The following is a 27,475-nucleotide window of genomic DNA, read 5'->3' as shown; positions in this document are numbered from 1 at the left end:
GCATGCTTTGACAACTCTAGTAGAGATTCTGCGTACTTTTTTTTTGCAATACGGAGCCCTGGCTACATCCCCTCATAGCATGAATAAACGTCATCTGAGTCGAAGCGGTTTCGGAGAGATGTGCACTCAAGTGAAACGTAAGCTTAGGTGAAAAAGCGTAATTATTTTGTCACTCATATTCAGGCTTAGTTATTTATATATTGACGACGTTTGCTGAATTACATAATGAATTATTCTTAGTTAAAATTACCACGACGATGTTTATATATGTAATTGGTAATTAAGATTATTTCGAATTCCGTATAACTAATGTCAAAGTAACCTTATTCCTTGATTAGGCTCCGTTGATCTAAAGTTAGTAACTTTTGATTAGTCTAATATTTTAACATCAATTGATTTTGATTAGCCGCATTATTCCTAATTACCCTCTATTAATCGCCTTTAGACTTCACTAATTTTATCGTAACTAATTTTATTAGCCTTTTCAACCTTACTTACACTTATACCTCTCAGCACTCACTATATATTGTCAATATCATCAATCTCATTAGTCATACGTAGTTATAAGGCATTCTCATATACACTTCCGTAGCACCTCAGGTGTATGAATGCATGCAATGCATCCTGTCGCGCGTTATAGACAGAAAACTGGTCGAACGGACTGACAGACGGACAAGGTTCCGAGGGAAGAAGGCCTAGAATGCTTACGCATTAACACGGGTACCCCAGGAGTGCCTAATAACAAACAGGCGTATATTGACGATTCCGCGTTTTCAGTGCACTTGCGTATACAACGCGGTTTGCTAGGAGCAGGCATTGAGGTGCAGGCCCCGCTCCTCGCCCAACAGACATACGAGGAGGGATGGGGGGATTCCAGCTGATTCCAGCAGGCACTTGCTTATCAACCACGACTGGTTATTCTGTCCGCCAGTAGATGACGCCACAAGCAGATGTGCTTCTGCTTGCTGCCACGTGCTGGCGCTCTAAGCAGCCTTCACAGAGCACGGGCCACGCGCTCACGTGTTCCCTTTCATAAAGGACCAGCCTGTGCAACAAAAGCAGCGCACAAGATGCACACAGTGAGATATAGAGAGGAAGAAAAAAACACCGCCTCAGGATTGTCGTATGTGGACATACCAGCAGAGCAGTGTGGGCCACCGTTGTCGCCTTTATAGCGCCGGCTACTACGCTGGTTTTTTGTGCCTTGTTGAACATTTTAATGCTTTTTTCAGGCACATATACACGATGTACACTAGCAGGTGTATATAGTGTCACTCTGTAGGATATACCAGATATCTAGGAACACGCTTTCTGAAGCGACGACAGTCCACACCAGCGACGTGGAGAGCCGCCTGTGTATTACCATAAAGGTGAGAATTTACGACCGCCATATCGAAAACCAGCCTCAAGAAGAGTGAGTTGCGAAACGATGTGGTACATTGCATTAGGGCTGTTTATCATGCATACCGTGCTTCTAGCGCGTGGTAACGAACCACAGGCGATAATGCACAAGCCGGAGTTCTCTACGACGGAGTCCGCTGTGACAGAAAGTAGAGCATCGGGAGATGTTAAGCCCGAAACCTGTTTCAGTTTTTGTTCCTCGTAAAGTGCCTGCGCAAACGCGCTCTTAATTCTGTAAACTTCTTCCTATACGCGTAACTTACGCATCGGTTCTTCACAAGCCAGTTTCGTGCTACATGTGCTTGCCTCTTGTACAAGTCCACAGCCCAAGAGGCCTACTCGTGTATTTCACGCAACATTATTATGGTGTTTTACGTGCCAAATCCACGATCTGATTATGAGGCATGAAGTAGTGGAGGACTCCGGAAATTTGGAGCACCTGGGATTTTTTAACGTGCACCCAAGTCTGCGTAGACGAGTGTTTTCGCATTTCGTTCCTCTACTAAACGCAAGCCCTCGGCATGACAGATCGCTTTGTGCGCTGATATCCAAGGCCAGTGCAAGTATCGAGGATCAGTTTCCGATCAGATACGCTTCAATAGCTCGGGTGGAAGCGCTGTTCGGGCTTTCGTTATGCTGGGCTTACGAGGAAATTATTTCACGGCTGCGTCACTGAAAAATCCGGGCGGTAGTAGTTTTGGGAACACCGGCTGCGTGTGCGTTGCGTGTCATATGAATGGTGTAGTTATGTCTAACTGCGTAGTATTTTAGCTGAAACTGCAAATTTCAAAATTTCAGGCACCTGTTCTAGAAACAAAAAGAAATGGGCATACCTGCGTTTTGATAGGTTCAGCAAGTCCACGTCTTAAGACTGATGCAAGGTTGTCGATGCGGAACGTCGCTATTGGCGAAATAGTTCAGCTGTAGGGGTCGGGCTGTGATCCTCCCTGGCCACGTCTTGGGGAAGTCGATGGCTACCGGCTTGAAGTAGAGTCTGCCGTTTGGCCGCTGGGTGAAGGATTTGCGATGAAGACTGTATCAGCGCCTGCGCGCCGTGAAAAAGTCATTCCTTGTGAATATAGATGAAAAAAAAATGCAAGCGTTCAACCACCGCAAGATCTGTTTCACTTACTTTCAAATGTTTTCCACACAAGAAAATAAGAATATGCGATTTAGCCATGGCTGAAACTGTACATGTGGTGTTCCGAATGAAATGGGACTTACATATTGACGGCATACAGACACATGCACTTGTTCATCTTTTTCCGGTGACCGCTTTTCAGCTGCTACCAAACGTTGAACGTTATCGCTCGGCGGAGGACGCGCCTCCATATATAGGAAGTTTCTGGAAGGTTATGGGTGGTTGTATTCGTTGTCTTTTGTTATAGCACGTTGTCTGACCAGATTGTACGCGCGATCCGAATTCTGCAGTGCGTTATACAAGGTACGCAGGCAACAGCGATTCTGCTGGCATGCTTAGCACACCCATCAGATTTCGACGATCGCCGACTGTGCTCACCGCTATGGTTTTACTTTTAATGTCACTTTCTGTTGTGGGGTCAGATCCGTTCAATAAAGAGTTTGTTTCATGATTCACAGTTTTAGCTCCTTAGTTCATCGTCACTAGAACGTGGCATCTGGTAGAGGCGCTTTGCGTTCATGTACCGGACGCCCCCGCAAAGCCGTGGGACGGGCGAGAACCTTTAAGAGAACGCCAGCGCCGCCCCACATCAAGCCAGCTGCAGGCTACAATATCTGTCCCCGGAGCAAGAACTTGTTCCTCAGATGAGCGATAAGTGCCACGACAGAAGCCACAATGGCAGCGTCAGTGGCACTTACACCGAACGTGTTGCAGCAGCCCAGTGAACCACCGACCTCCCGCGGATCTTCATTCGTAACCCGGAAAGCTGGCTGGAAACTTACGAAAGATCCGCGCGTTCAACAACAACTATAACGACAAGCTGCGTCATGTATAGTTCTCCAAAATTAAGCGGCATTCTCCTCCCTCTCTTACCTCTACTCCGCCCACGCCGCCATAAAGCGACGCAAAACCAGTCCTGAGACTTGACAGCTATTCGGCGGTCAACACTGGACTGCTGTTGCAATATTATGGCCGAGGCGTCAAAACGATCACTCACGGGTCTAGGAAAAGGCCACTGAACTGATGGTGTGAAACAGCTCGCTATTCTCTCAGCTAAGAGATGGCGGAATATTTTCGTCTCTCTCCTTATTTCGATCCTTGTTTCGAAATCTCAACGTGCTGCCGCTCACAAGGCCGCGCTGGTATTTTTTCAACGATCCATGTTTCACAGCCGTCCCCCGAAAATTCGAAATTTCAATCAAACCGTGCAATAACCGTTGAATCCATAAGAAATAATAATGTCGCCCGTTATCTAGTGTGGGTTTTATCCTTCATTGTAGAGCACTTTTCGTGCAAAATCGGCAACCGAAGAAAAGAGTAGCGAGAAATTGAAAAAATTAAGCTATCTATGGAGAGAGAGAGCCGAGGAAACAGCCAAACAGGAAATAAAAGCTAAAAATAACAAATTTACCCGCTGTTTGTGAAAATATTTATCCACGAAGTTTTTTTTATTTAAAAAGGAAGTGGAGAAAATGGCGCGCATGTGAAGACTTGTTCTATGTGTTTTGAATGAAACTTCTAAAGTTATCATTCGAGCCGCCTGATGAAGCCACTTCTCTGCTGTGTTTATGTGGATGTTTTTCTAACCTTCCGCGGTGTCATAGTGCGCCTAGAACCGCAGCGTCCAGCGCTCTACGTGGTTGTACGGGACTGGTGGCCACGCTTCATTAAGCAACTTCCCAAATAACGATACGAGTCGGTTTTGGCACCTAACTTGGTAGAGAAGTAAACTAGGTGCACAAATAACTGTGATTGATCAACGAATATATCGCTCTCGATAATTTTTCCAGAGCTAATTAGAAACACAGTACTAGAAATCCTCATTTTACGCTTTCTCTTGCTTAATTGTTCTCGGCTGTTTCGTTGCTGCGTTTCTTTCCTGCGCGAGCCAATTTGATGTGGTTCCTGGTTTGTCATGTAAAGGATAGGTGTATATCACCGGCGCACTTGTGAAATCCACCTTATTTCATTTCTCTTTAGTGGGAGTACGCGCCTTTATGTGAACAGTGGGATTTATGAATGTTTCTGATACTAAAAGTACACCCCCCTCATTTGCATAGAAATGTTACCTTGGGGATGCGCCTCCCTCCCTTTTGAAAAAAACAATCCGGGGTATGTGCCTCCTCGAAGCGAGGAATATGCAAAAAGGAGACCTGACGACGCGACGTGCATGACACTCTCTGCGATGTAAGGCTAATAACTACCGAGCTTGATGTTCTGGTTGATGGTCACAGCGTCACTACTTTAGTCTGTACAGGAGCCGACTGCTCTCCTGGCGCTGTACCCTTCCTTGGCCGACAAGTTGACGAAAGTCTTGAGTGCCTAGGAAGGCCATCAAATCTTTGCAGCTGGAGGACACTTAATAACGCTGACCGCACTCTGCATGGCAAGGGTTACAGTTGATGACCGGGCTTAGCCTGCGACCATCGTTGTCCTGCAACAATGCTCATAAGTCGTAATCCTCGGCATATATTTCCTGAGTCAACGTGGTGAAGTCATCGACCGAAAATCGATAACTTTGTAGACAAGCCATGCGATACCGCCACAGCGTTCTCACAGTAATCGCGCCCTAAGATTACTTGAAGACCCGAGTCAGTGTCGCGCGTCGCGCCTGCATCATGATTTTCGTTGCCAGTGAAGCAGCCGGAGGCATCATATCCATCGTCTAGAGCGACGAACAGCTGCTGGTCGAATGTCAAATTGGCGCTGCAAGCGGTATCGCAGAGTTAAGTATAGGAAAAGCAGAACTATTCGTGACGAACTTCAGCCACGAACATAAATACCTGAGGAATGCACGAATATGGCATACCAGGAAGAAGTTGCAGCAGTCAGCGATGCACTTGTTTCCGTTTCGATTTTGCCGAAGATATAACGACGGCGCCTGGCCTTGAACCACACTTTGATATTGATCCACCTTTTCCCTGTCATAAGCAACAACAGCTCAATGGTATCTTCCTGCCATATGAGGATTGCTTTTCGTCGTCATCAAGGATCCGAGAAACAGCAGTTGCTAAGCATCGCATAATAACCGAAAAATGCGCTCCACTCCTCCGCCAGTGCCTTTACGCTGTTTTGACGCACAAACATGAATCTCGTGATGCCCAAATATGGGGACAAGGGTTCGTGTACTCAAAGGTTTTAACGGTTCTTTTAGGCGGAGCGTCCGAGAACCCAATTGAGGACAAAGCCGTCGGTTTTGAACACACACACAAATACTTTTAACGAAACTAGAAGCGTAAAAGAAATTATAGAAAGAAATAGAAAGAATAAACTAACTCTCAAACAGACATCACGGCGGTAAGACATATTTAGGGCTAGTGTGAAGCTAACTAGTGTGCGAGTACGGGATTGCCACAACGGCGTGGACGCATAACAGTCTCAATGCGGAGAGGCGGCGACAAGTTTGCGCAAGCAGTTGCGCTGGCCTCACCAAAGGTCGTGGTGTAAGTTGACTGACGGGCGACCGGAGTGAGCCAGCTCTGGCTTGGAGAGGTAAAGCAGGTGGCTTGGTGGCACGAGCAGACGGTGGCGGCGTTCTGGCCGGCAGCTGGCGTAGAACTCGGGCCCGTAGCCCGACTGGTCTCGTTCTGCCCACGGGCGCAGAAGCTCACCGGCCTTGAGCAGCTGGCGGCACGATCGGGTAGACGGGCGACGCACAGGAACGGGCTGGCAGGAGGCCCTGGTCGGGAGAAGTTCTAGTGGCTCGGGTCCGGAACCCGACGGCCCGTCTTCAACTCCCGGTCCGGTGGTTGACCTCCTCCTGGCGTCGCTTCCTGGAACTCTCCCGGCGTCTCTTCTGCGTCTCCCCCCTTTTGCCAGCGCACCACGCTTTTTCTTCTCTCTTGCCGATTAGGGATTCTCCGACTGGCTGGCTGACGCCGCGTGGTCTTTCCTAATTGGTTGGCTTTTCTTCTTTTAGTTGCTTTTCTTGCGTCGCGCGTTCACATGCCGGACGCTCTTCGGCATTGTCGTTTTTCTCCTTCCAGCACGGAATTCGCCTCGGCGCGCGCACCCCTGTTCTGCTCCTGTCCGTCCCGACCACTGCACCATGTCGCGCACCTCACATAACAAATCTATATAAAACAACAAATTGACGAAAAGCTGCACGACAACATCATGCAGCTGTCGAAAAGCTCGTGGGCATCTCTTGTATTCTTGGCGAAGAAGGAGGATAGAATTCTGCATTTCTGCGTCGATTAGCGTAGCCTGAACAAAATCGCGAATGAGGTATACGCCCTCCCTGTGAGAGCTGGGCTCAAACATGACTAATGGATGCGAAACTTTCATTACCGAGAGGAACGAGGTAATTTGCATTTTCAGTGACCTTTAAAGAAAGAACGAGCGAGGTGAAGCGATGAGAAACACTAGTAAAACATGTAAGCACTACACACCTGAATAATAGAGCGAAAGTCCCATAGAATCAACTAGTAAGGTCTCAAAGAATTATGTAGTCGCAGGCCGCGATAAATATTGCTTGTGAATGTTCACCTGGTGGACGTCAATGTATTGTTGGCGGGTCGGTATATTCCGCTTCACGATTACGCCAGGTATGAGCGTGATATGGCCGGACGGGTCATGGAAGGCCTAGGAACGAACCGCTGGGTAGGCCTGGCATAGTCTAGTCCCGGACATCCAAGGGAAGGCCCAGGGCTAGAATTCGTACCAGTACAAGTGCAGGGCACCGTGGCCGGCTGAGGAATGGCCAGGTAAATGGAGTAACCAGGTAGCAGCTGGGCTTCGGCACGGGAGCACGACGAGCTCTTGCTGCCTGGCACTGCTCGCTTCTGATGATGATGATGATGATGATGATGTAGCCTCAATCCTGTGCTGTTCCTTGTGCTTCTCTCGGCATTTCTTTTTCCTTTTTCTCATTCTCCGCCTGTTAAATCGCTATTGGTCCAATTTCTTCGTTCGCTAATTTTCCGTCTCCTGTTTCTTTACCTTCCGTTCGCCACACGCAAACATCATTGCCTCTTGGTCGTCTTCGTTGTGCTCGCGTCGTTTCCGACAGGCGCCACACAGCACCCCGGACACCGCCTACCCGCATCTGAATACCTCGCACAAGATAACTCCCCTCTTCCCGCTTCTTTGTGAAAGATAAAAAACTCTCCTAAACGGGCGTGCGACCGAAAACACAAATATTTTTGCACAAAACAATACATGAACTAATTCTCGTAAATGTACACTGAGGCACAAATTATTTCACACGAGCAAGAAGTCAGTCCACAGCAGTCAACAAGCAAAAACAGTCTTCTATTATCCGTGCCAAGCTTAGCACCTGTGGTTACAACCAACTGTGATATTGCCTGGTCCCCCCTCCCCCCCCCAAATTCTGAGTTAGCGTTGACAGGAAGACTTCAGGTGGATAACATTGAATAGTTCAGGCTGTGATTGGCGGCGCTGTGATTTCAGAATAGCGTCTAGCACGACTTCATGTCCTGTGCGGGAATACGTCACGTGATCTTGTAGGGACCGAAATAGTGTCGCAAAAGCTTCTCGCTAAGCATTAGTCGGCGCATTGGAGTCCAAACCCAAACACGGTCGCAGGACTGGCACTCGACGTAACGTTGTCGAAGGTTGTAGTGTCGGCTTTCGGCCCTCCGCTGGTCCTTGATCGGCAGGCGGGTGAGCTGTCGGGCTTCATCGACGCGGTGAAGGTAGGCGGCGACTTCCAGATACACTTCGTCGATGACGTGCGGCAGCATGGCGTGGAGAGTCGTGGTTGAGTTCCTGCCGCAAACCAGCTTGTACGGCGCGATCTGCGCTGTTTCTTGCACAGCCGTGTTGTGAGCAAAGGTTATGAACGGGACGGCGGCATTCCACATATTGTGTTCGATGTCGACATACATCGCTAACATGTCGGTGAGCGTTTTGTTCATTGTTCACACGTTCTTTAGGCCGTTCGTCTGCGCCTTGAAGGCAGTGGTACAGTGAACTTAGAATGTTCTAGTTCACTATAGCAGTGGTCCTCCTGTGGCTTGTCTGGCTGTATTGCAGAATGGCTTGGGTGAGGTCCGCTGTAAAGGCCGTTCTTCTGCTGGTGATGAAGGCTTCTGTGGCGCCATGTCGCAGCAGGATGTTCTCGACGAAAAATTTCGCTTCTTCCGCTACACTACTTTTGGGCAGGGCTTTCGTTTTGGCGTAGCGCGTAGAGTAGTCGGTGGCCACGAAGATATACTTGTTTACAGATATTGATGTCGGAAATGGTCCCAGCGAATTCACCACAATCTGCTAAATGTGTCGGCAAGGACGCTCGATCGGCTGTAGTAAACGTGATGGCCTTGTCGGTGGTGTTTTTCGTCGCTGGCTATCCCGGCTTGTCTTGAGGTAGCGGGTGACGTTAGTGGTCACGAGTGGCTAGTAGTACTTGTATTGTTGCGAGCGTGCGGGAAAACCCAGGGTGCCCGGCTGTCTGATCGTCGTGCAAGACTTCTGGCCGCATTGCTGCTGGCACAAAGACAAGGTAGTTTGCACGGAGTGGGGAGAAGTTCTTTTTACGAGGACGTCATTGCGCAAGGAAAATGAAGACAAAACGAACCAAAGAACTCGGTGTCTCGGAGGGAGAAACGATCTACGCGAGCCAACCGTCGGGATCGGCACGCACAGCCGGGCCGCGACGCGCTATGAAGGTGGATGCGATGATGGGGCTGACGCTTCGATGGGATCGTACACTATCTCTCTTAAGAGCACCACGCAGACGCATGATTCCTTACCAGCAGCACGGAACACATCGCAGGGGACCTTTCCCAGCACACGCGCTACGGAGCAGCGATCTCGTCACAGGGGTCCCGGATCGGACGCCGCACCTAGGAATTGCGCTGTGAGCGGAAAGAGGAGCCGCGTCGCCTAAACATGAGGGTTCGAGTGACGCACGCTAGAAGTTGGAAGGGGAGAGAGCGAGAAAAGTTTTTTAACGCAACGGTATTTGGGCATTCTCGCACCGGTCCCCGCACGGCCCCAGTGCGCTCAAAGGACACGAAGGCGAGATGGATGGATGGATGTTATGAGCGTCCCCTTTGGAGCGGGGCGGTGGGTTGCGCCACCAAGCTCTTGCTAATATATTGCCTAATGCCCTACCTAGGTAACACACTAAAAAGAAAAAAAGAACGCTATGAACTACCCCACCCAAATTTTCTGATCCCCTATTTCGAACTGTGCATTTACGTCCCCGTTGTTGTCGTTTCCCTACTTTTCTTCCACTAATCCTCTAATCGCATCTTACTAATGCCTATTGTGGACATGTTTACTTTTCCACTGCTCTCGCTGAACCCAAGTGCTTCAAGGAGGCCAGTGGCGCCCAACTCGACCGCTGGGTAGACGTCTTCACATTTTAATAAAATATGCTCCATAGTCTCCCTAGCTTCACCGCAGCAAGCACCATGCTTCTTCTTCCGCCTTATATCTTGCTTTATAGGTACATGTTCTAACGCATCCCGATCTCGCTTCGAAAAGTAATGAACTTCTCTGAGTTAATCATAAATTGTTTCTTTCCTGATTTCATTTTTTCCTCTTAAGTAGTTACTCATGGCAAGTGTCTTTTCCATTGGCGCTGCCTATGAGATTATTTCAGCCTCTCTTACTTACCGCTTGACCTTCTTTGTGGCTGTGTTGCCCACCCTACAGGCCGCATACTTGCTGGTAAGCTTCCTAGTTCTTTTCCTCCACTGTGAATCAATGTTTTTCCTGTACAGATACCTGAACACTTTCCCAGCCGATTTCTTTCTTCCATATTCCTTAGCCGTGCTTCACACTCAATTTTACTGCGAGCTTCCCTAACTTCAAAACTAGTGCAGCCCATATCACCCTGCACAGCTTCAGCTTCAACACAGCTTCAGAAGCGGGCGAGTGGCGCGTCACCTGTCCGGGCAGCGCAGTACATTGTGAGGAGGGGATCTTCTGCGTTTGCTGCAAGATGGCTCTGCGTGTGCGCCAAGCGCAAAAGAAATGTAGCGGAAACGTACTTCGCTACTCGTTTAACTGCGACTTCTGTAATTTATATTCGCATATTTACTGAAATACAGCGCAGTATAACTTTCTACGGCGCGTTTCTAAGGCAACACCGCTTTGACTAGAGGCGCTTTTTTGCCGCTTCGAAACATCGAACTCATGGCTGAGTCACTTCCTCTTCAGCCACCGAGGTGTGCGGACGCGGAATGTCGGGCTCTTCACGAGCGGTCTCAGTGGCCCACCCGGAGCGCGGTAACAGGATGGTAGCAGAAGACGAGAAGGATTTGCAGATTATTTTGCCGCATTTGCCAACAGGACGCGTCATTTTGAACCCATTGTTCTTGCACGGAGATGTACGAGCACGGCCCTTCAGGGTCGAAGATTTCCGGGACGCTTTGCACAAGGAACGGCTGCTCCCTGACGTTGTGGCTTTGGGTGCCTACCAGATCAACCATGTGTGGGCGGTGACATTAAACAGCCCAAAGGCGACGAAGCAGTTGGCTGGATTTAAAGAACTTCAGGTCAAAGGGTGACGCTGTCTCGTCATCGACCCGCAGGAGCAGCAGGTGAGGCTTCGGCTTCATTGGTTGCTACACAGCGTTGCGGACGACGACGTGCGTACGGTGTTGGCGGCGTTTGGCAAAGTGACCGAGGTTACTCGGGAACGCTGGCGTGCGGAAGGAGTGAACGAGAAAGGATCGACTTCTCGGACTGTGCTCCTGAAGCTCAAGAGTGGTCTCAAGGTTGACGACCCGCCATACCAGATTCGCGTCGCCGGTGAACTAGCGCTGTTGGTTGCACCAGGTCGGCCTATGCAGTGTTTGCGCTGCCATGGTTCGGGACATGTGCGTCGCGAGTGCAAGATGCCACGTTGCTCACATTGCCGGCGTGTCGGTCACGTTGACGCCGAGTGCGTTCGTTCCTACACCGCAGTGACCGCAACGCCGGTGAGGAGGATTCAACGGTGGACATTATGGACGTGACCGAGGTGGAGGACGCAGCGAAAGGTAGCGGGGATGTGAGCACAGCTGGGCCGCATTGCGATGCAACTCCAGCAAGTGAAGGTCGATCAGAGGCAGTACACAGCCCGCCGGACTCTGCGGCAAAAATGGCTGAGGGAAGAGACGACTCTGCTAAAGAAGTAAGTTCTCAAGTAGCCGAAACTCCCACAAACGAAGTGTCTAAAAGGGTGGTGGTGAAAAGCGTCCCTCGTAGTTCAAGTGTCGACATGAACGCTTTCGGTGAGTCATCGAATGCCAGGGGCGTCACGGGGAGTACTGGCATCAGCTCGGCAGTTAAAAGACCCCTGGAAGACGCCATAAGCCAAGGAGACAAGGTTGGCGCGCCTGAGGGCATGGCGGATAGAAAAGTTGACGACAAGCCACTTTCGCAAAGTAGTAAGACCATCTCACCGGGCGGTCCCGGAGGCGTCTAGCATTGAGCTAGACGCGCAATGTAAGCGCCCTGCTCCGGGCCTACCGTTTCCAGAAATCAACGATGGCTTCTCAAACGTCACTTGCAATCGCCACTTTAAACGTTCGAGGTCTCGCCTCTAGGAAAAAAACAAAATCAACTGTACCGGTTGTTAGTGGAAGAAGGATCTGGACGTTTTGGCTGTGCAGGAGACCAAAGTGGAAGGAGAAGAGGAGACTGCGAACATGCTGGGGGGGGGGGGGGGGTTCACTGCACGGTACTACGCCGTTGTGAGCCACGCTATCGGCAGTTCCGCTGGGTGCGTCCTCCTTGTTCGAAGGAATCCAGGACTGTCAGAGCAAAACGTTTCTCCGTGTTCTTGCTGTAGATTTGTGCTGTGTAATTTCACATATAGTGATATTGCATGATGTGTTATGTGTGTTTATGCTCCAAGTGTGGCGCAGGAAGGCGTTAATTTCTTTTCTCACCTAAGACAGTATCTATGCATCGATAAGCAGCTTGTTTTGGTTGGGGATTTTAATTGCGTTTTGAACTCAAATGATAGGTCAACTGGAAGAATGGTTAGAGACAAAAGCAGTGATGTGTTGCCACAAATGATTGCAGATCATGAGCTAGAGGATATTGCAGAGTGCCTGAAGGGCTGCCGAGCTGTGAAGTACAATCATTTTCAGGGCAACAGCCATGCCCGCTTGGACCGACTGTACCTGTCAGTGGATACGATCCCAAAGTGTCACAGTTATGGTGTTTCGCCAATTTATTTTACAGATCACTGCCTTGTAAAATGTCAAATAGGATCAAGGAAAGAGAGCAAAAGCTTTTCATGGGAGCAACGGAAATTGAATTCCAATTTATAAAGGTAAAATCTTTCAATGAAGCTGTGATTCATGCAATTAAGAATATCCATGAAGATAGTGGGGACAGAATAGGAGAGCAGTGGGAAATTTTTAAGCAACAGATAAAAATTAAAGCGATAGAAAGATCCAGCATTTATTGTTTGAAGCCAAACAGAAAGAGAAAGAGCGCAAGATGATTTTTGAAAAGCTGACAGCGCTTGAATGCGAAACGCCAAGTGTGTATGCCGAAGATCTGCGTAGTATCAAACAGAAACTGGAGCTTTATGATGAGAACCATTATCGAGGAGCGCAAGTGAGAGCAAGGGTAGAAGCGATGGCTATAGATGAATGTCCAACAAAACGCGCACTTGGACTCGAAAAAAGTCGCGCCCGGCGGAACTATATAGATGTTATTGAAGATAACGGGATAGTAATGACATACAATGACAGCATAGGACGTGCTTTTGCTCGGCATTACGAAGCGCTTTTTGCTTCTAGACCTGTGAATGCAGAGAAGTTTAAAGAATTTCTTGAGAGAATGCCACGACTGCAAGATGACACCTGAACAAAGATGGAATCACCCATATCACAAACGGAAGTAGAAAATGCTATAGATAACCGGAATCTCGGCAAGTCGCCAGGGCCTGACGGTCTGAGCGCTTCGGTTTACAAGACGTTTAAAAAAGAATTGTCTCATCTGCTTACAGTTTTTTTTAATAAGGCTCACGAACTAAATGTCCTGCCCCGGTCTTTTGGGGAAGCACATACTGAATTAATACCAAAGACAGAAGAGACAGACAAGTTAAGATTGGTTTCCTCATACAGGCCTATATCTTTAACTAATTGTGATTATAAAATTTTGATGAAAGTGCTAGGAAGGCGACTACAGAAAGTAATTAAGGAGTTGGTTGGTTCTCACCAACCATGTGGAATTATGGGGCGTTCGATTGTGACTAATATACATAATATGCGGTGCGTGATGAAGTGCTGCGACGTTATGCAAGCAGGGGTAGCAATTCTACAGATCGATCTTGAGAAAGCGTTCGATTGTGTACCTCATGATATTTTGCTTCACATCCTAGACTACATTAATGTCGGATCCATCATTAGAGATGGGGTAGCTTTGGCGTACCGGAACTGCACTACGCGAGTCATTGTTAACAAGTCGGTGGGGGCCCCCATTACCCTAAAGCGTTCTGTACGCCAGGGCTGCCTCCCGAGTCCCCTTCTGTTCAATATATACATAGAAACAATGTGCCTAGCGATCATTGAAAGCAGCAACATTCACGACTTCAGATTAAATGCATCGGAAGTTAAAATTCTGGCATATGCGGATGACGTCGCAGTTTGTTGTACAGATAAAGAGAGTGTAGCTGCAGCTATTTCTGTAGTGAAGGGTTTCGGCAAGGTGACTGGAAGCATGGTAAACTGGGGAAAGTGCCTTGGCTCCTGGTAAGGAGACTGGTTTCCACCCCGGTCACTTTCGCCAACGCGAAGTGGCTGACGACACCCGGTAAATACCTAGGCGTCCCGCTGGAATATGATAAAAATAACGATGAGACGATGAGTATTGGCAAGATCAAACAAGAGAAACACAGATAAAAGTGAACAAGTGGAAAGGTGGACATCTGCCAGTTAAGTTTTTTGATTGTGTTCTTTTCTCCTTGAAGTCGACCAAAGTCTCTTCAAGGTGTTTATCGGCGTTGATGAAGCAGGAGGCAGGTTGGAGGTAACAAAACTTGAAGATTTATTGCAACGGAAATATTTACACAGTCAAATACAGAGTTAGCAAAAGAACACTGATGCAAAACACACAAGTAAACAGCGCCTTACTCTTCTACTTTCTCTTAAGTTAGAGCCTAGGACAACTGTCACTACATACGACCAACCGAGTCTCACTGTTCTACCACTAAGTGGTTACGGCCCAGACTAGCGTTGCATCGTACGGAGTCTTACTGTTCTATCAGGTTTAGTGATTACAGCCTAGACTGAGGAACCAGCACCTCGTCTCGGTTGTTATAGGGGAAAGAGACAAAGAAAAAGGGCGGTAGGGTCGTTAGCCCATCCCACGGAAGCAATTGCCAATGAGAGTTGACAGTTTCTTAAGCCACAACCCAAAGGGATGGGCTTACTCTCACAAGTGAATCTATTGGAAAACCACCCTGTTTTCCCTCTTCCCACATCTTCCTCTCCCCCTCCTATTTCCACGTGGTCAGTGACGGCCTCGTCAAACACGCCAGGCATGCATGATTTATTGAGGCCATCTCGCACCTCAGCGGCGTTTCTAGCCAGCAAGGGGGGCTCGGGCGCTGGTGTCCCAACACCGCGTACCGTAGTCCCCCTCAAGGTTTTTCCTGGTAGAAAACTAATTACCGCTGGCGGCATCCGGACTCGGGTGCTCTTCAAACGACGCCGCGCCCCTCTCTACGGCGCGCACTGCATGTTGCAACACGACACAAAGCGGGCTCTCCCCAGTGCTCAAAACAAGATGCACGTGGCTGCCGTCCGAATGCGAGGGGCGCGAACCCCCCGCTCCGTACGCGCCAGACGTGGTCAACATTGCTAGCAGCTGCGTCTCCAATTAGCAGGGGACTCAAGAGCCGGCGCCACAACGTCGCGTATACAACCGTCCCGCTCGAGCTTTGTCCGCGTGGCCCTATTATGACCATCGGCGGAATGTCAACAAAGCCCGCGCAAAAGCATTTGCTCCGAATCCGTTTTGCGCCTCTGCACCGCGCCCCCCGCGGCGGCGCGCGCCTCGGCTCGTTACCGACACCACGCGGGCCGTCCGACCCCTCACAAACAGAATCGTTTGCCGCCCGAGGCGCTGGGGGGTGGACGCTTCTCCATTCACAAAACGCACGTGCAACTAGCGGCACTTCAAAAGTATATACAAAACAATCATGCAGCCCTACGCCGTCCCTTCTTCCTGTTCGAGAGATGAGCGGCCTAACACGTTCCCCCTAAAGAGTATACTGGGCTGATTTTCGCTCAGTGATACGATAAATCACTGCCGCGATTACGTAATGAACATTCTAACCACACCCTAGCCTAATTACATCACAAGAACAAACACTTTCAAGTAACAAAGCAAGAAGAGAGTAAAAAGAAATACACAATACATGTCATCAAACTATTAAGCACACGATTGCAGTTCCAAACTGTAAGAGCACTCTAGTGTCTCTGGGTCTTGAATCGGCACTCACAAAGTCCGCAATATACAGCGCCAAGTGAGCAGGAACATTCACGCCCATCCAGTTGGCATGGCACTATAGTATTACGCTGGCTTCCATGAGCTGTTGTGAAGCCTGGGCAAAGCATCCGCGTTACCATTACTGACACCCTTCCGATGTCGCACTGACACGTGATATCGCTGTAAAGCCAGCGCCCATCTTGTCAATTTTGCCCCGTGTGGAGTCGAAGTTGTAAGGTACGACAATGGATTGTGGTCGGAAACAACGTTTATCTCGGCACCAAAAAGCCAGTAGTCAAACTTCTTTAAGGCCCATATAATAGCAAACGCTTCCCTCTCAATTGTCGACCATTGCGTCTGAGTCGGCGTGAAGCGGTGGTTGGCAAAGGCAATAGGCCTCTCCTTTCCCTCGGCTGTCATTTGCGCCAAACAAGCGCCCGCCGCCGTAGCTGACGCGTCTGTGAAAAGCCAGTAGGGCTCAGATGGGTCTGGAGTGCTGAGCGCCACGGCCTCGCACAGGGACTGTTTCAGTGTCTTAAACGCCGTCTGAGCTTCCTCTGACCAGGGTATGCTATTGGGTACCCCCTTCTTTGTTAACCGCGTGAGCGGGCTCGCCACCTCTGCACATTCTCGGACGCACTCGCGATAGTAGCCGCACAGTCCTAGCAGGCTGCGTAGCTCCTTTTTAGTGCGTGGTGTCGCCACATTCTTTATTGCAGCTATTTTCTCTTCGTGTTCTGGGGTTGAGAATCTTGGTGCGCAACCTAATTTCTCGAGCATCGACTGTGTGAGCTGTGATTTGAAATTAGTGCCCTGGTCGGAACAGATCATTTCCGGAACGCCAGTGCGACTGAAAATTTCAATCAACGCGTCGCAAGTCGCCTTAGCTGTCAAAGAACGCAGTGGGACAACCTCTGGCCACCCTGTGCAAATGTTCACCAAGCATAGCGCGTACCTATGACCTTTCGCTGACGGTCTGTCTAAGGGTCCAATGATGTCTGCATTGACAATTTGAAAAGGGTGATTTGGCCTAGTGGGAGGAGTTATAGATACTCTGTCCGTGCGACGCCTGTCAGAGCGAATTTGACAATCATGGCATGAACGACAATGCTCTAATACCTCCTTCTCCATGCCAGGCCAAAAAAAATTATACCTAATGCGCGTTTTAGTTTTCTTCGGGCCTAGGTGCCCTCCGCATAGTGACTCGTGAGCCAAATGCATCACCTCACTGCGCTTGTCTTTCGGAACAACTAGTTGTCTCACTCGGGTGCCTACTATTGAGTCCCAGTGGTATAAGAGTCCATCAGAGACGAACATGCCGGATTTCCCACTCCGAGCATCTTCCCAACCTTTCTTTAAGGTAGCGTCAGCTAGCTGCAATCTGCGGAACTCTTCTCTCTGGCTTATTGACGCATCCCTCTCTTCATCAATTAGCTCAACTTCTCCAGAAACACCTTCCTCCTCCAAAGTAACATTGCAGGCTACTGCCTCGGCTTTCTCATTTGATCGCTCTATCCTCTGAGCAGGCTCGGCCGGTGCTACAATGGATTCCAGAGAGCTGCTGGCCTTGAATAAATGTTCCCAATCTTCCTTGGTCAACAAACAATCTGTGCCCTCGACGAGCTCATTAGTCAACGCGCAGAGTAGGTCAATGTTCTGGGGCTCCGCCGCCATTTGCGGGCTATTTAACTTTACCGGCAACGTTGCTAGCTTTGCCTCGATAGTTTTACCAAATGCAGACACCAATCTTATTGTGCCTGATGGCTCCACGATACTTTTCGGAAGGAGACTCTCGCGTATGACAGTTATTTCACTTCCCGTATCTAGAATCGCATCTGTGGATACGTTTCCGCATGAGATAGGGATCAACTGCAGGTTAGTCATGCCTTCGCCTTTGTGTTTCAAGGCCTCTACCTTTGCAGTGAGGACTCCATTCGGTATCTCACTTCCCGTCTCGTGGGCTATCGACACCCTTTGTGCCCTCTGCCTTGGCTCGATAGCCTTCTTTGGCTGATTTTCCTTGTCACTAGACATCGGGCAATCCTTAGCGAAATGGCCTGAGCTGTGACATACGTGGCACCTGAGGGCGCTTTTCGCTACGCGCGTCTGCTTTTGCCCCATCTCTGCCACTGATGACTTTGAGGCGTATCCTTTGCCTTTCGCTTGTTCCAAAGTTTGCAGTACTTTGGCAATCTCAGGTGGCTTAAGCCATTCCTCGCCTTCTCGTAGCCTCACGTACTCAAGACCCTCTATACTAAGGCCCGCTTTTATACGATCCGCTACCATGAGTTCTGCCATCACTTCTACAGTGTCGGCTCCTCTTACTTGAAGGTAGTAGGAAAAATACGTTTTCACTCGCGACGCGAACTGTGACCACGTTTCCTCCTTCCGCTTCACTGCTCTCTCAAACCTTTGCAGATACTCTGCCGGAGAAAGCTTCAGTTCCATCAACACTGCCTGTTTAACTGACTCGTAATCTGTACTCTCTTCCTGGTTGAGGTTACGCAGTAGGTAGCGAACGCGCTCAGTTAGAGCTGGCATGACTAAATGCACGCGACTCTCATACGGTACCCCGTAAGTAGCAAAAAGTCTTTCTACCTCCTCGAACCATAAGGGTACATCCGCGTCACACGGCAGGCGGAACCCTTTCAGCACTTTTACGCATTGCCCGACGGAGTCGAAGCCCATTCACCTCCGATCGCCCCGCTCCGACTCAGCGCTGGACGACGTGCCATTGAGACGTTCAGCATTCGTCCTTGCCTGCAACAGCCTTTCGTACTCGATCTGAAGTTGTATACAGGTAGTCTGAGCATTGAGCCTTTGAATTTCAAGCTCAAGCGTTCTTGTATCATTCGGAATTTGCAGAGGCTGAGATGCCTGCTGCGAAAATTCCTGGCTCTGACTGCGTTCTCTCATTTCATTTGACTTATCGGAATTTAGCCTATCGTCATTTGATAACTCCCGATTCCGATCCACTTCCGCCACCGTCGCACCCTCAACTCCATTAGACTCCATTGTCTCTGCGCCCCCGCGTGTCCTCACCATTTGCTCTACACATCAACTGCCATGCCAACTTGAGAAAGACGCAAGAAATCCTGCTCACCCTTTGCTGAATGCACTGTCGTTTTCGGATCTCCTCCACGGTGCCGGGCTTGGCTGCTGTGGGATCTTCTCAAAGGTGCAGGAGGTGCTCGTTGGATGACTTGATCCCTTCACCACTGGTCCAGGATTCGATGTTGTAGAGTTCGCCGATCCTGTCGGCTGCGCCAGTTAAGTTTTTTGATTGTGTTCTTTTCTCCTTGAAGTCGACCAAAGTCTCTTCAAGGTGTTTATCGGCGTTGATGAAGCAGGAGGCAGGTTGGAGGTAACAAAACTTGAAGATATATTGCAACGGAAATATTTACACAGTCAAATACAGAGTTAGCAAAAGAACACTGATGCAAAACACACAAGTAAACAGCGCCTTACTCTTCTACTTTCTCTTAAGTTAGAGCCTAGGACAACTGTCACTACATACGACCAACCGAGTCTCACTGTTCTACCACTAAGTGGTTACGGCCCAGACTAGCGTTGCATCGTACGGAGTCTTACTGTTCTATCAGGTTTAGTGATTACAGCCTAGACTGAGGAACCAGCACCTCGTCTCGGTTGTTATAGGGGAAAGAGACAAAGAAAAAGGGCGGTAGGGTCGTTAGCCCATCCCACGGAAGCAATTGCCAATGAGAGTTGACAGTTTCTTAAGCCACAACCCAAAGGCATGGGCTTACTCTCATAAGTGAATCTATTGGAAAACCACCCTGTTTTCCCTCTTCCCACATCTTCCTCTCCCCCTCCTATTTCCACGTGGTCAGTGACGGCCTCGTCAAACACGCCAGGCATGCATGATTTATTGAGGCCATCTCGCACCTCAGCGGCGTTTCTAGCCAGCAAGGGGGGCTCGGGCGCTGGTGTCCCAACACCGCGTACCGTAGTCCCCCTCAAGGTTTTTCCTGGTAGAAAACTAATTACCGCTGGCGGCATCCGGACTCGGGTGCTCTTCAAACGACGCCGCGCCCCTCTCTACGGCGCGCACTGCATGTTGCAACACGACACAAAGCGGGCTCTCCCCAGTGCTCAAAACAAGATGCACGTGGCTGCCGTCCGAATGCGAGGGGCGCGAACCCCCCGCTCCGTACGCGCCAGACGTGGTCAACATTGCTAGCAGCTGCGTCTCCAATTAGCAGGGGACTCAAGAGCCGGCGCCACAACGTCGCGTATACAACCGTCCCGCTCGAGCTTTGTCCGCGTGGCCCTATTATGACCATCGGCGGAATGTCAACAAAGCCCGCGCAAAAGCATTTGCTCCGAATCCGTTTTGCGCCTCTGCACCGCGCCCCCCGCGGCGGCGCGCGCCTCGGCTCGTTACCGACACCACGCGGGCAGTCCGACCCCTCACAAACAGAATCGTTTGCCGCCCGAGGCGCTGGGGGGTGGACGCTTCTCCATTCACAAAACGCACGTGCAACTAGCGGCACTTCAAAAGTATATACAAAACAATCATGCAGCCCTACGCCGTCCCTTCTTCCTGTTCGAGAGATGAGCGGCCTAACACTGCCAATGTTTGCAAGAACTACAGTTTGCAATCTATTTTTTGTCGCAAAAATATGGTGTGTAATGCAGGTATTGCATTGTTCAAGGGTAAATATACAGAAGTTGCACCGAGTATTCGCAGTATTTGTGTGGGCTTCGAATTGGGAACGATGCAGTCGAACGAATTTGTTCAGGCGAGTTAAAGACGGGGGTTTGGAAATGATGCACCTTTTTATACGTAAACCGGTTTTTATTTTTCCGCGGCTTAAACGATCCTTTCTTGCGCACGGTGTGCCAAGTGAGGCTAAGGAGCGCGTTACCTGGTTATGTAGTCTGTACAGACAATATGAGTGGTCCTGTTTGTGGATTTCCTAAAGAAGTAATTTTAAGTGTAAGGTTTTTTTCCGTTAGATTTTCAGATGAGTACTTTTTTTTAGTGAAACGTAAAACATTGTACAAAGATGTATGCGATGTAGTTCTCCCTGTGCCAATGTACAGGGCCATATACAGTGGAGGCCAGGGGCAAGACGTGCTTAATCGGGTGAAAAGAATGCAAGTAACGCCAGAGACCAACTCTTTTTTTGTTAAGCTTCACACGGGTACGTTCAATGTCAAAACCTTTTTAGAAGATCGTGGGCTTTTCTTACCCTGGGGCTGGCATTGCTTGATCTGTGAGAAACCAGAAGCTATAGATCATGTACTTCTAGATTGTTGGTTGGGTGTCTTCTTTTGGGATGTCCTTCAGAGGACTATCAAAAAGGACTTTCCTTTAGATCTACAGGGTATTAGATATTTATCTATAGAAAACGATGATGGACTGCCGCTTGCCCTTATTATGCTAGTTGGCCATCCCTGTCTATGGCGCGCCCGTATGGCAGGGTATCGCTGCGATCCGGATGCTCGGCGTGCACGAATGCTTTTCGATAATGCATATCGAGATTTGTGGAAATTCAGAAAGCACAAGATTGTGTACCTGCGTGGCTGTCAAGGGCGGAACCCTTGACCGCACTCAAAGGATTCTAAAATAGTCGGCCCTGTAAGGCTGACACTTGGTGCTGAAAACTTGCTAATTTATCTTGTTTTCTCAAATATCATTTGTTGTTTGATATAGAAGTACAACACAGGCAATAAATAAAAAAACAAAAAACTCATGGCTGAGTGGTAGCGTCTACGTCTCACACTGCAGAGACCCTGGTTCGATTCCCACCCAGCCCACCTTGCAAGTTACTTTTATTTATGAATTGTCTTCCGCCATTTTTTGCTCACGGCCAAAGCCGCCGACGCCGATGACACCGGCTTTTCTGCGACACGAGCTCCTTAACGCGGTCGCGTTAATACACGGCGAAATATCCTAAGGGCAACGTCGGTATATCCTTGTAAGTGCTCCACAAGGCTTCATAACTCTGCATTTGCTCGTTGCTGTTGGGCGGTGTTGTCTGCAATTGTTGTTCCTAGAAAGGCGTCGTTGTCGAGTTCGCCTTGCAGTGGCGTGCCAATAAAGGTGCGCGACAGGCAGTGGCCGTCAGAATACTTCCTCCCGGGCTTACGCATCACGGTGATGTCAAATTTCTAGAGTCTGAGGCTCCATCGCGCTAGTTGACTTCATGGATCCTTTAAGATTACTAGTCAACGCAAGCGAGCTGGTCGCTTACCAGTTTTAAGCGCCTGCAGTATATGGAAGGCCGAAATTTCACCATAACCCAAATGATCGCAAGACACTTTTTCTCCGTCGTAGAATAATTCGCATGCGCTTTTGACAGTGACCGGCTAGCGTAAGCTATTATGCTTTCAACTCCGTCCTTTCTATAAGCTAGCACGGCACCGAGGCCTACGCTGCTTGCGTCGGTGTTCATTTCCGTCTCGGTGTCTTCGTTCAAGTTTGAAAGCACCGGTGGTGAGTGCAGCCGTCGTTGCAGCTCCTAAAAGGCGTCGTCTTGCAAAACTGAAAACACACGCGCATCTCCATCGACAGCTCCATTCAGTCTTCCGGATAAGGGCTGACGCAGCGGCCCCCGCCTTGGCCAGTGTATGGTCGGTTCTGCGTTGACAGGTAGCGGCGTGGGGACGGCGAACGGGATTTGCATCGAGGGCTCCACTGGGTTACGGCGAGCTAGTGGTCCATATCGTGAGGGCGTTCACCTTGCTGAGGGAGTGGCGCGTAGGCGGCGGACCCTCGTAGTCCCATTTCACGGTATGGGCACCAGCGATAAACGTGACCGGCTTGTCCGCAGTGATAGCAGAGCGGACGGTGGTCGGGGGCGCCCCAAGCGTCGGTCTTTCTTGGGATGCTGCACGGGGCCACTGTCGGGCTTTCTGGCAGCGGTGGCGGTGGAAGACGGAACTGTGGCGCTGCAGCGCACTTGCGCAGGCGCGAAGGGGTACGATGGCGGCGGGTGACGGTGCCTTATGTCATAGCGTCTGGCTAGAGTAGCGGTGATTGCGGCTGCATCTGAAGAAATTGCAAGTGATCGCTTCAGTTCCTTCTGGGCTCCAAGGCGACCGAGGCCATCTGTAGTTGGGGCAAACCGAAGATCTTTCGCAGTTCTTCACGCGTAATGGTCCTGATGATCTCTTGGAGGTCATCGGAGCCCAGTCCTTGGATGGCGCCCTGCGGCGTCGTGACCACGTGGCGGTTATATTGTGTAGCGCTTATTCACAAGGTTTTCTCAGTCGTCGTTGCCTATCTCAAGAACTCAGCTATGGCCTTCGGCGGGTTGCGGATCAGTTCGGCGAAAATTTCTTCCTGGACGCCCCGCACCAAGAAGCGGACTTTTTTTTTTTTCTCCTGCGATATTTCATGAACATCGTGCCAGAAAGCACGGGTCATCTCTTCCGTGAAGATCGCGATGGTCTCATTGAGCAGCTGCGCTCGGCTTTCTAGTTGAGTTTGGGTTCGCTGTTTGCCCACGACGCTTGTGGATGTCTGCAGGAAGCCGCTGCACAACTGGTGCTACTTTGTTAAGATGGTTTCTGGATTCTGGAGGCACGTCCTGGCGGCGTCTTACAATGCGAAAAAGACATGGCGCAGCTTGTCGTTGTTCTTTTAATTGGTAAATTTCATACCAGTCACGCCAGTTTTCCGGGTCCTGGTATGTTTATCCGTGGAACGTCGGTGTTTCCCTGGGCTGCTGCAGCACGATTGGTGCTGGCAACACAGGGGCTGCCCTTGTAGCTGCTGTCATGGCCGTGCACTTCCTCGTATTTTCAAGTAGAAATCCGTACTGGGGTTGCAGTCGCTGCAGCCTTCGGCCACATCTCTGGTACATGGTAACGTTGGCGTTGTCCTCGGGTGTCGGGCTTGGATCGCGGCTTCGCGGTGGCGTTCGTTACATGAATGCATGGGCACCTCCTGTAGGTGATGAAACATGGCTGCAAAACTCTTAATAGTCTAAGTTTTATTGGGCGAACATGTACCCAAAAAGGAAGTTACGCTCAAAGCACGATAGCTGCAAACACAGGCCGTTATCGTCGAAAAATTGATCTGCCGCTGAAAGGCTATGTGCCGTGTGAGGCAATGCCAGTACTAACCTACTCGGAGGTTTTGAACAATGGCGCATAAAAACGCCTCAAGCTAGCACGTCTCACTGTGTGTTCTGTGTATTACGACGGCAAACAGCAGTAGCACACACAAGGTAACAGTGACCATCAACTCACCACTCTCGCATTGTCCTAAACGCTGAATAAATGAAACATTCGGCGTGAATATCACCGCTAGTTATCGTCAGTCAAAGCGAACAGCACAGAACGCTTGGCTTACGTCGAGTTCCACAGTGCGTCAGATCCGCATAATTTTTTCCCATTAATTTTCTCCCTAGCGCTTGCACAGACGCGTATCAGGTTCAGAATGACATTCTGAACTCGACAAAATTGCGGCTGCATGCCGCTTCTGTTGGAAGTTTCGCGAGGTCCTTTGCGTCCTTGTTTTGAATGTCTTACGCTATGGATGTATCTATAGGAGCATAGTGCAACTGGCCAAACACAGTTGCTAGAAAGCATTTTTTCTGCCTAGGAGGTATGGTAGCTTCCGTTATTACTTACACCGCATATGCAGCACAGGGGAACTGGCATGGAAGCTTTGATGCATAGCGCCGACTATACAGCCATTGAACAGCTAGCACTCGGAAGACCCAACTGTGTAAATGGCTAATGACGCCTTGTCTTCACAAAGACAGACTTTACTTGGAGAAAGAACGTCAGCTGTTGTTTCGTATAAAGCTTGAAGATGTTTTCGCCTGCACCATTATTTCAGTAACCCACCTGCCGCAAAAATATCTCCAGTAGTTTTAAACACTAAGCATAGCTTCCACTTATTGGACAAGCCTCTTCGTTTCGTACAACGGAAGCAGCGCACAACATGCACACAGTGAGAGAGAGAGAGAAGAACAGTGCCTCAGGATTGTCGTACGTGGACACACGAGCAGTGCAGCTTGGACCACTGTGGTCGTCTTTATAGCGCCGGCTATTATGCTGGTTTTTTGTGCCTTGTTGAACGTATTATTGCTTTTTCATGCGCTATATGTACACCATGTGCGTGTGCAGGTGTACATTGGGTCTCTCTGTAGGATATACGGGAATTCTAGGAACATGCCTGAAGCGACAACAGCCCATGCCAGCGATATGGAGAGCCGCCTGTGTATTACCATAAGGGTCAGGATTTATGACTGCCATATGGAAAACCAGCCTCTAGGAGAGTGAGTACCAAAACCATGTGGTACATTGCATTACGGCAGTGAAGCTTGCAGACCATGACTTTAGCGCGTGTTAACGAACCACAGGCGATAACACACAAACCGCAGGTCTCTACGACGGAATCCACTGTGACAGAGTGTAGAGCTTCGGAAGATGTTAAGGTCGAAATCTATTTGACTGTTGTTGTTCCTCGATAAGTGCCTACGCAACCGCGCTCTTAATTCTGTGAACGTGTTCTTATACGCACAACTTAGGCATCGGTTTTTCACAAGCTTGTTTAGTGCTGCATGTGCTTGCCACGTGTACCAGACCACAGCCCAAGAGGCGTACTGGTGTATTTCACGCAAAAATATTATGGTGTTTTACGTGCCAAATCTACGATCTGATTATGAGGCACGAAGCAGTGGGGGAGTCCGGAAATTTGGACCACCTGGGATTCTTTAGCGTTCCTACCTAACTCTGCGTAGACGAGTGCTCTCACATTTCGCACCCATCTATTAAACGCAAGCCCTCACCATGATAGATCGCTTTGTGCGCTGATATCCAAGGCCCGAGCATGTATTGACCATCAGTTTCCCATCTGATACGCTTCGATAACTCGGGTGGAAGCGCTGTTCGGGCTTGCGTTATTCTGGACTTACGAGGAAATTATTTCTCGTCTGCTTCATTGAAAAACCCGGCACTAGTCGTTTTGGGAACTCCAGCTGTATGTGCGTTGCGTCTCATATGAATGCTATTTATGTCTGACTGCGTAGTATTTTAGTTGAACCTGCAAATTTCTAATTTGAGACGCCTGTTATAGAAACAAAAAGAAAGTGGCATACCTGCGTTTTGACAAGTTCAACAAAGTCCACTTGTTACGAATGAAGTCGTGTCGAGGACACTGGCCCTTGAACTTCTTATTCGCTTCGTAGCTCGTATTGACTGATGCAGGGTCATCGATGCGGAACGTTGCTATAAGCGAAATTGTTCGGCTGTAGGGATCGGGTTGTGATCCTCTCTGGCCACGGCTTGGGGAAGTCGATGGCTACCGGCTTGAATTATAGTCTGCCGTTTGCCGCTGGGTGAAGGATTTGCGACGAAGACTGTAGGAGCGCCTGCAAAAAGCCATTCCTTTTTAATATAGATAAAAAAAGTAAACATGCTACCATCGCGTGAACTGATTCACTTGCTGTCAAATGTTTACCACACGAAAAAAATGGCTGTGGCTTAGCTAAGGTTAAGCCCAGGATGCGAAGCATACTAGCCTTTATTTTAGTTGTTGAACCACTGTTTAGCCTGGTTCACTGCTGTTGCTTGGCTATATTTGGTTCGGCTAGACGAAGAAACAACTCATGCAGGCGAGCGCACGAGCTGAGACCCGGCTATGTAGCTACGCGGCCGCAAGCGAGCGCACGAGTTGAACCTCCGCTTTTGCAGCTGTTATGACGTCATATGGTAGCTACGCGGCCGCGCGCGGCGCAGCAAGGAAGAGCGTAGTTGTGCGGCTAGTATGCTTCGCAGAAAAAGAATGTGCAATTTAGGCACCGATGAAACTGTACATGTGGCGTTCCGAATGAAATGGCACTTACAGATTGATGGCATATTGACACATGCACTTGTTCATATTTTTCCGTTGACGGCTTTTCAGCCGCTGCCAAATGTTAAACGTTATCGCTCGGCGGAGGACGCGCCTCCATATATCGGAAATTTCTCGAATGTTATCGGTGGTTCTATTCGTTGCCTGTTGTCATCGCATGTTGTCTGACCCGATTGTACACGCGACCAGAATTCTGCAGTGCGTTATACAAGGTACGCAGGCACGAGCAATTATGCTGGCACGCTTACCACGCTGATCAGATTTCGACGATCGCCGACTGTGCTCGCCGTTACCGTTGTAATTTGAGTGTCACTTGCTTTTGTGGGGCTCAGATTCGTCCAATGATGAGTTTCACGATTCACAGCTTTCGCTCCTCTGTTCATCGTCACCAGAACGTGGCATCTGGTAGAGGCGCTTTGCGTTCATGTACCGGACGCCCCCGCAAATCCGTGAAACAGACCCGAATGTCCGAGAGAATACCAGCTTCGCCCCACATCATCGAGCCAGCTGCAGGCTGCAATATCTGTCCCCGGAACATGCACTTGTTCCTCAGATGAGCGATAAGTGCCACGACAGAAGCCACAATGGCAACTTCAGTGGCACTTGCAGCGAAAGTGTTGCAGCGGCCCAGTGAGTCACCGACCTCCCGCGGATCTTCATTCAAAACGAGGACAGCTGGTTGGGTCACC

At 49.5% G+C, this 27,475-nt stretch overlaps 1 long non-coding RNA gene across 1 annotated transcript in view; it reads right to left on the bottom strand.

Annotated features, from left to right (window-relative positions):
* The window catches only part of LOC139049559 (uncharacterized), a 29,689-nt gene extending 3,491 nt beyond the window's left edge, over positions 1-26,198 (bottom strand). Inside the window, exons 1-2 of the long non-coding RNA XR_011508400.1 lie at positions 26,032-26,198; positions 2,235-2,446 (exon numbers count right to left, since the gene is read on the bottom strand). This is a non-coding gene — a long non-coding RNA (uncharacterized lncRNA). The remainder of the gene's footprint in view (positions 1-2,234; positions 2,447-26,031) is intronic.
* Between the last annotated feature and the right edge of the window lie 1,277 nt (positions 26,199-27,475).

This window comes from Dermacentor albipictus, chromosome 9 (genome assembly GCF_038994185.2).
Source record: "Dermacentor albipictus isolate Rhodes 1998 colony chromosome 9, USDA_Dalb.pri_finalv2, whole genome shotgun sequence".
NCBI classification, from domain to species: Eukaryota; Metazoa; Arthropoda; class Arachnida; order Ixodida; family Ixodidae; genus Dermacentor; species Dermacentor albipictus.
This window is presented reverse-complemented; position numbering and strand designations above follow the sequence as displayed.